Below are 17,059 nucleotides of genomic sequence, written 5' to 3'. Positions count from 1 at the left end.
CTAAGATGATAAACAGTCATTTACTCTTCTTTTTGCAATGAAAATCCTAGCTACTATGGAAAGAGAAACGAAATCCTTTCAACATAGAGCAGAGAGCACACACTAGATGCACTGTCCTAAACCAAAATCAACAAGCAGTCTACAAGCAAATGCACATGCATGTATTTGTTTTCCGCTTCCTTAATGTGTGAATGACAAAAAGAACGCTGGGTACAGATTTGAATTATATCTTCTTTCAAAGCAACAGTACTAACGATTTTCTTTTCAAAAAACAAAAGGGAGACAAGATGACACTTTGCGATTTTAAATTGAAAACTGCTTTCGACACTTGAAATACTATTAATTCAGATCAAATACAAGAGTAACAATGTAATTGACTATCAAAAAGAGAAGCATTCTTTTCTTTGACTGAAAACGACACTTGCGACACTTCCAAATCAAAAGATGACAGTTCGATTAAGCTACTATTTTGTAAATGAGAACTGTGAATGGCGAAAAATACATAAAAACATTCACAAATATTTGTACAATGGAGGCTGGATGATGCAAAGGAAGGGGGTTTCAACAGTGGTCTACTGATCACAGATAGCAAAACTCCTTAATAAAGTTGAAGACAGTGAAGAAAAAACCAAAATCTGGAGGCAGAAACAGTCTTATCTAATCATCGCACCTGTAACACAGGGAAACAAGGATGCATCTCACCTACTGCACATGGGAGGTGCGATGCATCCAGATTGCCAAGAAGAGAAGGTGCGATGGTCCAGGGACGAGACTTTAACTTGGTTTTTGGTCACAGTTTGCAGCTTAGTTTAGGGATTTAGGCCGAGCTAATGATAGTCAGTAAATACAAAGTATAGGGGTTGATCTAATGAGGTTACTTGAGCTACCTCTAGGGCACTTAGGATGTTTGCAAGTCAATTGTTCAGTTCATAAACAAACCTGGAGATTGACTGAAGTAGCGTTGATCTACTTTGCACTTGCATAGCAAATGCAGTTCGAAGGCTAGCTGGCTTAACTTCAGGCTCCATCTGTGGTTTATGAATCAAACAAATAGAGACAAGCAATCAAACTAATCGCTCCCCAGTGGAGTCACCATTTTGTTACCAAGAAAACTAGTGTCTATTCAGAACTGCTAGTCCCACTAAGACGAGTAGCTATCTTAGAAACAAACAAACTAAAGTTACTTGTATTTTCCTTTACGAGAGGTAGATGAGCAAGAAGCAGAGAGTACCAACCTCAGTCTTTCACTTGGCTCCTTACTTGTTTCCTTTCCCCTTTGACAGAATCTCGCCACTGCTTCCTTACTTGTCTCGCTTCAAAGAGCACCTGTAGAATCACAGCAACATAATACCATCAAAGCATAGAGATCTATCACTGTAAACAATATAGGATCAGATATATATTGACCATACAAATGCATATATCAACACAATATTCAGAGATACACAATAATATGGAGGAAAACTCAAATAGCTTTATTGATAAAAGTAGTAGAAGAGAGGATTACAACCACTTGGTCTGACCTAGTGCCATCCTCCCAGCTTGAAAGCCCTCTTCACCTCATACAAAACAAAATCACCCAACAATGTCTTCAAAGAGAAATCAACAACACTTCTTTGCAAATTACCAAATTCCAACCTTTGGATCTCTGGGATGAGGGATCCATATATAGATATTTGCAGGGGGGTGAGTCAGCTTCTAGGATTTTGATTAGTGTCATCTCTCTGATAGTTCTTGGTTCCACTTGGAGATTTCATGATCTCTTACTCATCCTTGGGAAAATTCAGGGAGGTAAGTGTCAAATGATCAGCTTCTAGAAGATTCTCAGGGTTTCCACCTAGCAAACTGCTTATGCCATTTGCCTTCTCTCGCTCATCACACCCTACAGAAGGGCTTTCTAGTATGCATCACACTTTTTGCATGTGGCAAGTGAGATGCATCGCACCCTCAGCACTGGGCAGTCTGTATGGTCCTGCTTTGACCAGTTCTGAGTAGTTTTTCATGGATAACTTTTGGGAGATGATGTAATCAGCGAACCTTGCTCCTTTAGGGTATGAAATAACACTTTTAGGGACTTAGAATCCCTTTGTTTATGGACATATGTGATTTGGGTTGCAGTACCCAAATATGTATATAACAATAACATATTATATGAGTTAGGAATCATAATATTTATTTTTCATATTCCATCTATTCAAATCAATGTCTTTGTGACCATATTCATTGCAAGAAAAACAATATCTCTTAAAGGGACCTAAGTACCTGGGAGTTGAGGATATCTCTTTGAAGTTGTTATTTGCTTGTGATTGAAACAATATGCTTCTGCAATTAGCTGCAAGGTGTCCATAATTATGACATATCAAACATTCAACATTGTTGTTCAGAGGAGAGAATCAATTAACATTTCTATAGTTAGGAGTAAATGATTTCCTTTAAAGATTCACTTTCCTTGGTTGTTGATCAGATTGACTTCTTATTTCTTTGTTTATCATTTCAAGTTTTAAATTATTGCTTTTTAAATTCCTTGCCTCAGCTCGTGAACTATATTATCCTTCAATAGTTTCATGAAAACCAAGACCAGATTTGATGGCGGGTGACCTTTGACTACTAAGAATATTATCCAAAATATTAGTACTAACTTGATATTGCAAATGTTTACCTTTTTCTTCTAATTTACCTTTTAGGATGTTTATCTCAACCTAATATTTCTTTTCCTTTTGTAGATAATGCTTCTTCATAACTTCTTCAGCCATTCTTCCTTCTTCCACTTGCTCCTTTAATTTGAGAATCTCATATTTTAGCCCATTTTCTTGTTCTTCAAATGCTTGAAGTAGTTCTTCATTCCACTTATATTATTTTTCAAATTATAGTCTTAGACAGACTATATCAGCTTCAAGAACTTCAATTGTTTAAAAACCATAGCAGCATGATCCTTGTTATCATATGCATGCAACTTATCTTTAAGATTAGCAATCTTTTTCAAGGCAAGATCGAGTTTTGTTCTAAGATCGAAAATTTCTTCTAGCATGTCTTCTTCTAAATCAACAGCTCCATTTGACATGACAAAGGTAGACACATTATTAAGGATAGGATTACCTTATAGTTCCCTCTTTGGGTTTCTTCATGATTTCTTGTATCTTATCCCACACTTGCTTTGTAGTTGTATAATGCATAACCTTATTTAATGTTGAATCAGATATGCTACAAAAGATGCCACTAAAAGCCTTACTTTTATTTTTCACTTCCTCATCCGATGGAGGAATCTTGGTGTAGCCATTGCACATTAGATACCAGATATCAAGGTTCATTAGATTATAATTCATCTTTTCGTTCCATTTTTGATAATTATCTTTTCTCAACATAGGCATATCTGTATTGTCCATTGTTTCTGACTTGCCTTGTGTTGAGCCTCAAACCTGCACCTTCCTATACACCCTCTCAGCGTTCTTTTTCCACTTACTTCATCCACCAAGTTGTTAAATCATTGCATTATAGTATAAAAAGAGCTTTTTACAGGGTTTTCTGACTATGCTTATGACTGTTGTTTGGTTTAGATTTTTGTTCAGGCAGCTGCGGAAACTTGTCAGTTTCTGTAGCCAGCACAGGTTTCCGCAGCCTGCACAGGATTCCGCAGCTATTTTGTTAAAAGCTATGCTATAGGTGTCCTATGAAGAAACGAGCCACATGGGCAAGCTACAGGTGACAGGTACATGGAACGTGTCCCTTCAAATCAGCCAAATCATCCATGGAAGGTCACGGTCAATAAGGGTCAAAGGCAAAGCCAACCAAGGAATTTAGTGGTGGCACGTCTCTTTTTTGAGCATGTGAACGTTTACGTGGAATAGTCCTTAACCCATGAAGACACCGGCACACCTGGAGATCATCCCCGTAACCTGAATCCAACAGCTACCACTCCGAAGATTTAATAGACATGATGACAGTTACACTAGATCTCGGCTGAGGAGATCTACGTGTCTTTGGCAACGCAGTTAGTAGCATAGGATTCAGTTAGTTAGTTTCAGCACTTTTTCATTATAAATAACACGTTGATGAATGCTGTAAAAAAGCTTTTTGCGATGTAATTTTTGGAACTGTTTCTATTAGCACCCCACTGTACTTTGTTTTATATATGTTGCTGCTACTTTAATACATGAGAAGACTACTTTTCTGAGCTCGTTCTTGTAACTGTTCGTTGACTGGCTGAGGTGGCAGAGGGCCCTTGTGCACTAAAGCCCTGTATAGTTGTCATTTGATTTCATTTTGTTTATGTTTTCATAATCATTAGCTTGTATATAACGTGCTGTCTTGATGTTTTTAAATTCACTGCTGTTTATATGTTCACTTCCTTTTTCTTATAGCTGTCAGCTGATCAACATTTTTCTGCAGGTTTTCTTAGGCAGCCCGGGCAAATTTTCATCTTCTTGATAACTATTGACATATGAGATCATCTTGTCCTTCCTGCTAACTTTCATTTTCTGAAGTTTAATTTCAGCACTGTCCTTTTTCAAGTTGTGATTTGCTTACTTATTTTTCTGTTACTTAGACATCATACTACTCATCAGTTTATGGTTTCTTTCTATAGTCAAGTGACTCTATTGGCAAGAAATCAGAATATTACTTATTATAGTGTGATTTAGTTATCATATTGCTTAAACTTATTCATGATTGCTTCCCACAAGGTAGACTGAGCTGAAGGGTAAAGGATCAAAGAGTTGAAGTAGTGTGATTAATTTTTTTTCTGCAATTTAATTTCTTGCCATTTAGATATCATATTGCTTAAACTTATTCATGATTGCTTCCCACAAGGTAGATTGAGCTGAAGGGTAAAGGATCAGAAGAGTTGAAGTAGTGTGATTAGTTTCCTTTCTGCAATTTAATTTCTTGCCATTTAGATATCATATTGCTTGACTTGTTCATGATTGCTTCCCACAAGGTAGATTGAGTTGAAGGGTAAAGAATCTGAAGAGTTGAAGTAGTGTGAATTAGTTGCTTTGCTTTGAGTTGCTTTAAGTTCAGTTTTTACTTTCTTTTCATTCAGCAGCAAGGATACTGGGCCATTATCATTAGTTCACTATTTGATACATTTACTTCTTCTTAAGAATTGATTTCATTATAGTTGTTTTAAAGCTTTCTTTTTGAGCACTTTTAAGTTTCGAAAAAATCATTGTAGAAATCACCATCACCATCCATACTTAACTTTCATTTTTGCCATCACACATTAGGAAAGATAAATCTAAAAACAAACTAAAAAACTCAAAAACGACAAAAGTCTAAGGAAATGGTTATCTAGTACATATAGTACACTTCACTTCGTCAGTTTACGAATCCCGGATTGACATTTTAAATAGCAATTTAGAACACACTAAATTGACCAAACATTTTGGCGCCGTTGCCGGGGAAGTGAAATTAGGTAGCCAATTTCTTTAACACAAAAAAAAAACAAGAAAATTTCAAGGAAGGAAAATTGATAACCTCTCAAAGTATGCTCTCCTCCTGCACTTAATGTGATCTGGAGGATCAGAAAAGAGAAAGTTATTGGTTTAATAGTTTCTTGAGTATGCTCTCTTCTTGCACCTAGAGTGACCTGGAAGATCAGAAAGAGAATTATTAGCTCGACTTGAAGAAAAATAATAAAAAAATGACATACATAGAGCAAGAGATTCTAGGGGAAGGCTTTTAGCTAGAGCCAAGAGTTCGATTTTTACAACTCCATCTACTTCAAGGAATAGACAAGAGACACCTCCATCATCTCCAACCTACACTCCTAGCCCTAGGATTCCTGGAATTCAAGAAGCCATAGTTGACTCTCCCACACCATCCATCAAATCTGAATTAGGAATAGATCCTTTCTTTCCTTCTACAAGGAGACAAATTGTAATTGAAGAAGTAGAATCACCTGAGGAAGAAGAGGGAGAAATTCCTCCTCATTCGCCCTTAGTAGAGGAACCAGAGGACTCTGAAGTCTTTAGGGAAACTACCATGACAGAAGAGGGAGTAAACGGATTTGGTAGAGGTAGAGGTAGAGGAGGAGGAGGAAATAATGGAGGAGGTAGAGGTAACAATGGGGGAAATAGGGATGGAGATAACTCATTTGGATTTCCTATGGTTGATGAGGATTCTCGAGCAACAATGAAAAATATTTCACCATCTGTCCTCCCAAACTTTCATGGGTTAAGAAATGAAGATCCCGAAACATTTCTATTTGAGTTTGAGGTCGTATGTCGAACCTATGATTATCTGGAAGACTCTCAAAAACTCAAACTGTTTCCTTCAACATTGAAAGGAGCATCTTTGAAATGGTTCAAGGGATTACTCACTCAATCCATTAGGACTTGGAATGATATGAAACAAACATTTTTGGATAGGTACCTGGACTATTGTATGCCCACCAATCACAAGGATGAGGTATTCAAAATGGTACAAAAAGAAGATGAAAACTTGGAGGATTTACTTGAAAGATTTCAATACAACTTGAAAAGAGAAAAAATGAGTAACCTAGATGAGGAAACCTTGAAAGCCCTTCTATTAAAAGCCATTAGAGATGAATGGATAGATATTTTGAACATGATGGGAAAAGGAGACATATCTCAACTTCCACTTCATGACATAGCAGAACTATGTGTCCATCTCTCAAGAGGAAAATCTAAAACTGGAAAAGGGCCTAGAGATCCTTCTCTCATCAGAGCAAATAAATCTGCAACTGGATCAGTAAGTAGGGCTGAGATTGGCAATATGCTTGATGAATTCAAAACTGATATCCTAGGGAGTCTTAGTGAGCAACTAGACACTCTTAAGATCCACAATAAGCAGAAAGCATAAGCTGAAGCTTTAGCCATCTTTTGCCCAAAATGTAGAAAAAAACATGCTCTCAGGGAATGTCCCTTGGATGCAAAAGTTGTGGAAACATGTGTAATATGTTCAGAGAATCATGAGACCAAGGATTGTCCTTCAATTCCTGGGCTCAAAGCTGTATTTCAAGAAGATCCAAATACAATTGAATCTCTCTGTTTTGTTGCAAGGAGACCTTGGCAGGGGCAACAAAATCAAGGGTTTAACAACTCTATGAACTTTCAATCCCCACCAAATTGGAATCCTTGGCAACAACCTTGGTCCCAACCTCAAAATCCTTTTCAATCATGGGTACAAGGTATGCAAAATCCTTATGGGAGATTTGCTCAATTTTATCAATATCCTCCATCTTTTCAAAACCAACAAGTTCCACAACTTCCAAATCAAAACCCACAACTATCATTGCCATATCAACAACAACAACAACCCCCTCAACAAAATCCAAATTTTCAACTCTTGCTTCCATTCCAACAGAAGTCAAATCAACTTCCTTCTCAGCCATTGCCAAACCCCAATAATAAAAACCCTCAAAATGCTTACATGATAGAAGGTCAACAATTTCCTGCCTATATGATTGTTCCTCTCAATGATGTACAACTCAGATCTGGTAGAGTTCTAGATAAACCTTTTATAGATGCCCAAAATCAAAGCATTTCTAAGGAAGAATCTCTTGAAGCCAATAAGGGTTCTGAAGCATCTCTTCAAAACCCTCAGAAAGAAAAAGAAAAAGAGCTAACCCCCACAACTCCTATAGTTGAGCAATCTGCATCTTCATCTACACCTCCTTTTCCTGAAAGATTACAAATTGACAAAGGGGTGGAAAAACAAATCTTGTTGCCTGATTATGATTTTCTAGATGAATTGAAGAATGTCTGTATCAAGATTCCCTTGTTACAAGCCATTAAAGAGATTCCTATTCTAGCAAAAACAATAAAGGAGTTGAGTCTTAAAAGACCAGGAAGGAAACCTAGAGACACAAGAAGAATCCACCTGGTAGGGAAAATTGCAAACATCATGATGGGAAAAATTACTATGCAGAAGTATGTAGATCCCGGTAGTCCAATTGTCAAAACACATATCAATGGGGTTGAAATTCCAAATACTTTGATTGATTTAGGGGCTGCTATCAACATTATGAGTAGACAGACTATGGAACAGCAAAAACTTCCTAATCTTCTCTTTACACCTACCTTACTGAAACTTGCAGATCGATCAATTATTAAACCAGATGGTGTATTAGAAGATATTTCAGTCTCCTTAGACTCTTGGGAGTATCCAGTGGATTTCATGATTTTAACTCCCAAGAGTAATTTAGGAGGACATCCTCTCATTTTAGGAAGACCTTGGCTAGCCACAGCCGATGCTTTCATCAGTTGTAGGTCTGGGGATATGTATATTTCTGATGGTAATTCGACAAAGAAATTCAATCTGTATCCTCCAGCAAAATCAATTACAGAAATAGGAGATAATGAGTGGATTGATGATGAAGATACTATACAACCTGTCTTTACCATTTCTGAAGTTAGTGAAGATAGTCAAATTTTGAACACATTAGAAAATTTTGAAACATCTTCAGAATATGACCACACACAATTTCAGTTAGATTCTGACATTGAGTATCTATCATCTAGACAAATGTCTCTTTTCTCTATGGAAGAATTTGGTAGTTCCGCCATTGAGATCTTTCCAGGAAAAACATTGAATATCAACAAAAATTTGGAAAGATCACAACAGGAAGAACTAACCAAAATCTTGCAAAAACATTCTACTGCATTTGCATGGGAGTATACTGATATGAAAGGTATTGACCCTAAGACTTGCATTCATCACATCTACATTGAGGAAAACAGTAGACCAATCAGACAACCTCAGAGAAGGATGAATCCAAACCTTAGGGAGATAGTGAAAGAAGAGCTCCAAAAGTTACTTAATGTGAACTTCATTTATCCAATTTCAGATAGCCGATGGGTTTCTCCTTTGGTTATAGTACCTAAAAAGAATGGTAAATGGAGGGTTTGCATTGATTATAGGGAATTGAACAAAGCAACTTTGAAGGATCACTTTCCTTTACCCTTTGTCGATCAGGTATTAGATACTTTAGCAGGCAAAAAGTATTTTTCATTTTTGGATGGTTTTAGTGGTTACAATCAGATTCAGGTAGCACCTGAAGATCAGGACAAGACCACATTTACCTGTCCATGGGGAAATTTTTCTTACCGATTACTTCCTTTTGGATTATGTAATGCACCCGCAACATTTCAAAGGGAAGTACTAGGAATCTTTTCCGATCTAATCCATGATTGTGTAGAGGTTTATATGGATGATTTTACAGTTTATGGTAATTCGTTTGAAGAGGCATTAGAGAATTTGGAAAAAGTCCTTATAAGATGTAAAGAAACAAACCTATCATTAAGTCATGAAAAATGCTTTATGATGTTTACTGAAGGGATTGTTTTAGGACATCATATTTCAGGAGATGGGATTAAAGTTGATAGATCAAAAGTTGAAGTCATCTCCAAGTTGCCTATTCCAAATTGTCAAAAAGATGTTAGAAGTTTTCTTGGATTTACTGGATACTATAGAAGATTTATTGAAAACTTCACCAAAATAGCATCTCCACTCTTCAAATTACTTACAAAAGGCTGTGAATTCAAATGGGATCCTGATTGTCAATCTGCATTTGAAACTTTGAAAACAAGAATATCTGAAGCACCCATTTTGAGAGGGCCGAATTGGAAACTTCCTTTCCATATTTCTACAGATGCTTTAGATACAGCTCTAGGAGCTGTGCTGGGACAAAAGGATTTAGTTCCTTATGCCATTTACTACACCAGTAAAAATTTGACTCCTACTGAGTTAAACTATATTGTGACTGAGAAAGAGTTCTTAGCTGTTGTTCATGCAATCAACAAGTTTAGACATTATATAACAGACTATGAAACTTTTGTCCATACTGATCATTCTGCAATTAGATATCTCATGAACAAACCTGTTACTAATGGAAGAGTTACAAGATGGCTTTTACTTTTACAATAATTCAATATTACTTTGTTGGATAGGCCAGGGAAACAAAATACAGTAGCTGATTTCTTGTCTAGAATCCAGAATACTAACAAAGATTCTCCTGTAGAGGATAAGTTTCCAGATGAATATTTGTTTGCAGTAACTACTAAGACTCCTTGGTATGCAGATATTGCTAACTATTTGGTTACAAGGAAGCTACCTCCACATTTATTTCCTAATGAAAAGAGAAAAATTATTCAGGAGAGTTCAAGTTATTCATGGATTTCTAATGAATTGTTTAAAACAGGGCTAGATTGTGTGATCAGAAGATGTGTTTGGGAAGATGAAATGCCTGACATCCTCAAGGCATGTCATGATGAACCATGCGGTGGACACTTTGCTGACAAAAGGACGGCCTATAAAATCCTTTCTTTAGGGTATTATTGGCCTTCCCTTTTCAAAGATGCAAAACAATATGTCAGAAGGTGTGACAGCTGCCAAAGAGTTGGGAAACCGACCCTTTCAAATGAAATGCCATTACAACCACAGGTACTCATTGAACCCTTTGAAAAATGGTCTTTAGATTTCATTGGACCCATTAATCCACCATCTAGACAAAAGAAGTATATATTGGTATGCACTGATTATGTCACTAAATGGGTAGAAGCTAAAGCATTGCCTTCTGCCACTGAAAATTCAGTTATTCAATTTCTTTTTGAGGATTTTTTTACTCGTTTTGGTGTCCCAAGAGAAATTGTGACAGATCAGGGACGTCAATTTACATCTAACTTTATGGAGAAGCTGATGGAAGAATACAAAATCAAGCACAGAAAATCTACTCCTTACCATCCGCAAGCAAATGGCCAAGTGGAATCTACAAACAAAGTTCTTGAGAACATCATCACCAAAACTGTTCATCTACACAGAAGAGATTGGGTAGAAAGGCTCCCTAAAGCCTTATGGGCCTACAGAACTACATGGAGGAACACAACAGGACATTCTCCCTATGAACTTGTTTATGGGAAAGAAGTCCTGCTCCCCATTGAGTTTCAAGTCAAGACTTTCAAGATAGCAGTTCAGTTGGGGATGAATCTATCAGAAGCCTAAAAGCACAGAATGGAGCAGTTGAATGAGCTAGATGAGATCAGACAAGATGCAATTTTAAGGACTGATCTAGTTCAACATCAAAGAGCTAAGTGGCATGACAAATATATCAAAGAGAGAAAGTTTCAAGAGGGAGATTGGGCGTTACTGTTTGGTTCCAAGTTTAAAGACTTCAAAGGAAAATTTCAGACTCATTGGCTTGGGCCATATGAGATTGACAAAGTCTTTAACAATGGAGCGGTAAGAATCAAGACCATTGATGAGTTTCAAACTCCTCTCATTGTGAATGGCCACCGATTGAAAATTTATCATAAGCCACTCTCGAAAGAGGAATTTGTCAAAATGTTCCAAGAGAATTCTACAATAAGGCTGGTGGAGAAGAATCCTTCTCCCCCATCAGCCTAGCCTTTGTTTCTTTCAGTGAAAAAAAAAAAAAAAAAAAAAAAATCGTATAAGCCTGAAAACCAATCATAAATTGGCAGTCTTATACAGAAAATGTAGAGTGAAAATCAGGGACACCTGACACTCTATATTTTCCAAAAAAAAAAAATCTTCTCTCCTTCTCTTTCCATCTTCACTCCATTTCATTTTCCATTTCACTTCACCTCCATCTCATTCTCATTTCCATTTCACTTTACTCCACCTCATTTTCATTTCATTCCACTCATTCCATTTCACTCCATCAATAAAAGTCCCTTTCAGGACTATTTTCATTCAGTTAGTTCTTCTCTAACTATCTTTGTGCAGTTAAGGTGGTGCTGTCTCAGTTTCCGCAGCTGGAGACCGTTTCGGCAGCTAGAAGCAGTTTCCGCAGCCAGAAATGATTTCCGTAGCCAGCATCACTCTGTTTTCAAAATTTACAATCAACTATTAGTGCCATAATCATGAGATGCAAATGTAATTGAGCCAAAGACATGGGGCATCTCCAAGACAACAAAGAAGAGCAATTGGTTAGAAGCCTTGAGCAAGAAATGACAAAGGTATGATCAAAAATCTTTATCAAATAACAATTTAAGTCATAATTACGCATAGTTATTAAACCATAACAAGTTCTACTATTTGCAATGATTTGATACGATAGCCCCACTACCACTTCTATTCCACGATATCACTCCACACACCTCGCATTCATTTCTCTAACGGTCTCATGATCATTCCGAGTTTAAACTCAAGATTGACTGCACTTCCATTTATTACCAGTACTCTTGAGATGTGACCTATTGTGTTACGGCTCTTCTTAGCCGTAATTTCCGCAGCCGTCTGTTGAGACGTGTAAAAAAATTTTCATACACAGTCATCCGATTCGAAAGAATCCCACCGTTATTTCACTCGTTTACCACTCCACTAATACCATACTCCTCGCATGCATCCGCATTGTGTTTTGAACTTGTTTACTACCGCTCACCCTCTGTTCCTCCAGTAAATTGGGTACTTCCATTCCCTATTCTCCATTTCCGACTGCAGTCACTACAGTCATCCTAAACCCCGACTGCAGTCACTACAGTCATCTTAAACCCTGTAACGGAGCCATTTTTCCTGAACCCTCACACGCAGAAGAACTCTCAGTTAGAATTTAAAACAGAGGATGGGAAAATTACTGAGAGTCGAGCCGGAAGGACCGAAATACTTGGAGGGTTATCCTCAAACTAAGGAATTGCTGAAGAAAGCCAGGTGGCTATGATTTATCCAAATGTTTAAAGGCCATAACAAGGAGGTGACCAAAGCTTTTGCGCGGTCTTTTGATGGACAAACAGTGGAGATTGGAGACTTAAAGTTTACAGTGACTGAGGCCACAATAGCAGCTGCCACGGGCCTACCTCAAGAAGGTGAAAGGTGGTTTAAAAATAGAAGTGTAGATGATCAAATATGGAGAATCATGCTACAAAACCAAGGTATGGATACCACCGTATTTACAAAAGGCATACCTGTTCATGCACTAAAAGAGGAATGGTCTAGTCTACTGTTAGTCATACAGAAATTTATCACGTGTGAAGGTCATTTTGGTTCTATGTATATGTATCATGCCAGATTGATGATCAATTTCATAGAAGGTCACGCTCTTAATTTGCCTCATTTTTTGCTATTAAGTTTGAAAAAGATGAGTTTTACAGTTCAAAAACACGTAGGCAACATTGAGCCTCATCTCTACCATCATGGATTCATAAAAATTCTTATTGAGGACCAGTTAAAGAAAACTAAGGATACTTGGGAGCAATCCTTGACAAAGAACTACTTCCAAGAGCCATCAGAGGCCTCTGGAAGTAGTCCACCAAAGATTCCAAGGAAAAGTAGGAGGAAAGAAAAGAACATTACAGTCCAAGACTCCCCTACAATAGAAATTCAAGAAACTGTCCAAAAAGAAGAAGAAGATAGAGCTAAAAATAAGAAACAGAAGAAAGAAAAAAGGCAAGAGAACCATTCAAGAAGTCTATCCATCCCCTGAGCAATCCATAGAAGAGGATTATCAACCTCTGTCAGAAAGATTAGTACACCTTCAGGCTGCTGCTATAGCCAAGAAAAAGCAAAAAGGAAAACAGAGTGCACAAGAGAAGAGTACTAGTCCATACTTAAGGAGGAGCACTAGGCTAAAAGGAAGAGGGAATAAAACCTAAGAAAAATAGTCTCACTTTATTGATTTAGGTGAAGAGACACTTGAGAAATCTCCAACTCAGCCAAGCATTGAATCAAGTCCTCCACGTGAGGAAAGCCCTTTTCGTCCAGAAAGAGAGAGCAGTCTTTCTCCTCCACCAGATTTTGAGCCTAGTCCGAGAAAGACACCTGAGGTAGATCCTAATCAGCAAGAGGTATATAACTACCTGGAATCCTTAGAACAATCAGCTGCAGGACCGAGTACCACTCTGCCACTTGATGCACAAGTTCAGTCTTTGAAACAGGAAGTATTTGAATTAGAAGTCCTAAATAGGCATATAAAACAGGAAAATGAAGCACTCAAAGAGCAGAGTAAGGTAGACAAGATTGTCCATGATAACACTATGCTCCATTTAGGACTGTGGCAAAAGAAAAATAGGAAGTTGAAGAAAAAGTGCAAAAAGTTAAGCAGAGCATTGATTAACCTCAAGTTCAAATGTCTAGTCAGGAAACCAAGGATGATGTTAGCATCAAAGAAGAAGAAAAGAGGGCTAGATGTCCTTGCAGAAGCCTCAGAACATGTGGATTAGAGGGAAATAACTAAATTTTGGTTGCATGAGGACATGCAACACCTTCACAGTGGGGGTATGTTGAGCCTCAAACCTGCACCTTCCTATACACCCTCTCAGCCTTCTTTTTCCACTTTCTTCATCCACCAAGCTGTTAAATCATTGCATTATAGTCTAAAAAGAGCTTTTTACATGGTTTTTTGACTATGCTTATGACTGTTGTTTGGTTTAGATTTTTTTTCAGGCAGCTGTGGAAAATTGTCAGTTTCCGCAGCCAGAACAGGTTTCCACAGCCAGCACAGGATTCCACAGCTATTTTGTTAAAAGCTATGCTACAGGTGTCCTATGAAGAAACGAGCCACATGGGCAAGCTACAGGTGACGGGTACATGGAACGTGTCCCTTCAAATCAGCCAAATCATCCATGGAAGGTCACGGTCAATAAGGGTCAAAGGCAAAGCCAACCAAGGAATTTAGTGGTGGCACGTCTCTGTTTTGAGCACATGAACGTTTATGTGGCACAGTCCTCCGCCCACGAAGACACCGGCACACCTGGAGATCATCCCCGTAACCTGAATCCAACAGCTACCACTCCGAATATTTAATAGACATGATGACAGTTACACTAGATCTCGGCTAAGGAGATCTACGTGTCATTGGCAACGCAGTTAGTAGCATAGGATTCAATTAGTTAGTTTCAGCACTTTTTCATTATAAATAACGCGTTGATGAATGTTGTAAAAAAGCTTTTTGCGATGTAATTTTTGGAACTATTTCTATTAGCACCCCACTGTACTTTGTTTTATATATGTTTCTGTTGCTTTAATACATGAGAAGACTACTTTGCTGAGCTCATTCTTGTAACTGTTCGTTGACTGGCTGAGGTGGCAGAGGGCCCCTGCGCACTAAAGCCCTGTATAGTTGTCATTTGATTTCATTTTGTTTCTGTTTTCATAATCATTAGCTTGTATATAACGTGCTGTCTTGATGTTTTTAAATTCACTGTTGTTTATATGTTCACTTCCTTTTTCTTATAGCTGTCAGCTGATCAACATTTTTCTACAGGTTTTCTTAGGCAGTCCGGGCAAATTTTCATCTTCTTGATAACTATTGACATATGAGATCATCTTGTCCTTCCTGCTAACTTTCATTTTCTGAAGTTTAATTTTAGCACTGTCCTTTTTCAAGTTGTGATTTGCTTACTTATTTTTCTGTTACTTAGACATCATACTACTCATCAGTTTATGGTTTCTTTCTATAGTCAAGTGACTCTATTGGCAAGAAATCAGAATATTACTTATTGTAGTGTGATTTAGTTATCATATTGCTTAAACTTATTCATGATTTCTTCCCACAAGGTAGACTGAGCTGAAGGGTAAAGGATCAGAAGAGTTGAAGTAGTGTGATTAATTTCCTTTCTGCAATTTAATTTCTTGCCATTTAGATATCATATTGCTTAAACTTATTCATGATTTCTTCCCACGAGGTAGATTGAGCTGAAGGGTAAAGGATCAGAAGAGTTGAAGTAGTGTGATTAGTTTCCTTTCTGCAATTTAATTTCTTGCCATTTAGATATCATATTGCTTGACTTGTTCATGATTGCTTCCCACAAGGTAGATTGAGCTGAAGGGTAAAGGATTTGAAGAGTTGAAGTAGTGTGAATTAGTTGCTTTGCTTTGAGTTGCTTTAAGTTCAATTTTTACTTTCTTTTCATTCAGCAGCAAGGATACTGGGCCATTGTCATTAGTTCAATGTTTGATACATTTACTTCTTCTTAAGAATTGATTTCATTACAGTTGTTTTAAGCTTTCTTTTTTAGCACTTTTAAGTTTCGAAAAAATCATTGTAGAAATCACCATCACCATCCATACTTAACTTTCATTTTCGCCATCACACATTAGGAAAGATAAATCTAAAAACAAACTAAAAAACTCAAAAACGACAAAAGTCTAAGGAAATGGTTATCAAGTACATATAGTACACTTCACTTCGTCAGTTTACGAATCCCGGATTGACATTTTAAATAGCAATTTAGAACACACTAAATTGACCAAACACCTTGATCTTCTACTTCTAGAGGCATCATTCTTGAATCTATTTTTTCTTTAGAGTTCTTACTTTCACTTTTACCCATAAGTGCAAGTTTAGTTATTTTACTCTCATCATCACCATCATTATTGCATAAAAAAGGAAATGGATCATAGTTAGAACAAAATCTCATACCTGATATATCTTTGTTACCGTCTTCTTCATTCTCGATCAATGAAAGTGGGGTGCTCCCAAACTTGAATATTTATTGACATCTATAAATATCATTGTATCTAATATATCCCTGTCAAATTTTTCAATAAAAATATCCTTTTCTTCTAGACCACCCAATGCATTACTACTTCTATCTTCAAATTCCATAAGTAATTGACATTCTTAATCATACTCACTTTCTTCACCATTTGAAAGACCATCATTATCTTATGTGTACAAGAACTTCTCTTGTTTTCAAACCTTATCCTATTTATTTTTGTTGCTTCTTTCCCTTTCTCATGATTTTCTGTATAGAGACACTTAGCAGCATAATGACCAACACTACCACAAGCAAAACATTTGAAGGGAAGCTTACATATGAATCTTCATGTACCCACTTGGCGTTTCTTTACGAAGTATGCATCTTCTTCTTCTGATACATAACCTAATTCTTCCTTTTCCTTTCCTTTTGCATATGTTTGAAGGCTACTTCTCTCATGTCTGAAGGACCGCATTTCCTCATCTAAAATTTTGTCAATATTCCATGGAGTTGATCAAGTGTGAGACTTTTTAGATCCTGCATTTCTTCATTAGCGAAGACTTAGGAATCGAACTTCGAAGTTAGTGACCTCAAAATATTTTCAACAATAGTAGCACATTTTATTTCTTCACCAATATTTCTCATGGAATTAAAAATTTCATCTA

Source organism: Pinus tabuliformis, chromosome 4_2, assembly GCF_031772625.1.
Source record: "Pinus tabuliformis cultivar Carrire ecotype Pingquan chromosome 4_2, CPIR1, whole genome shotgun sequence".
Lineage (NCBI taxonomy): Eukaryota > Viridiplantae > Streptophyta > Pinopsida > Pinales > Pinaceae > Pinus > Pinus tabuliformis.
This window is presented reverse-complemented; position numbering follows the sequence as displayed.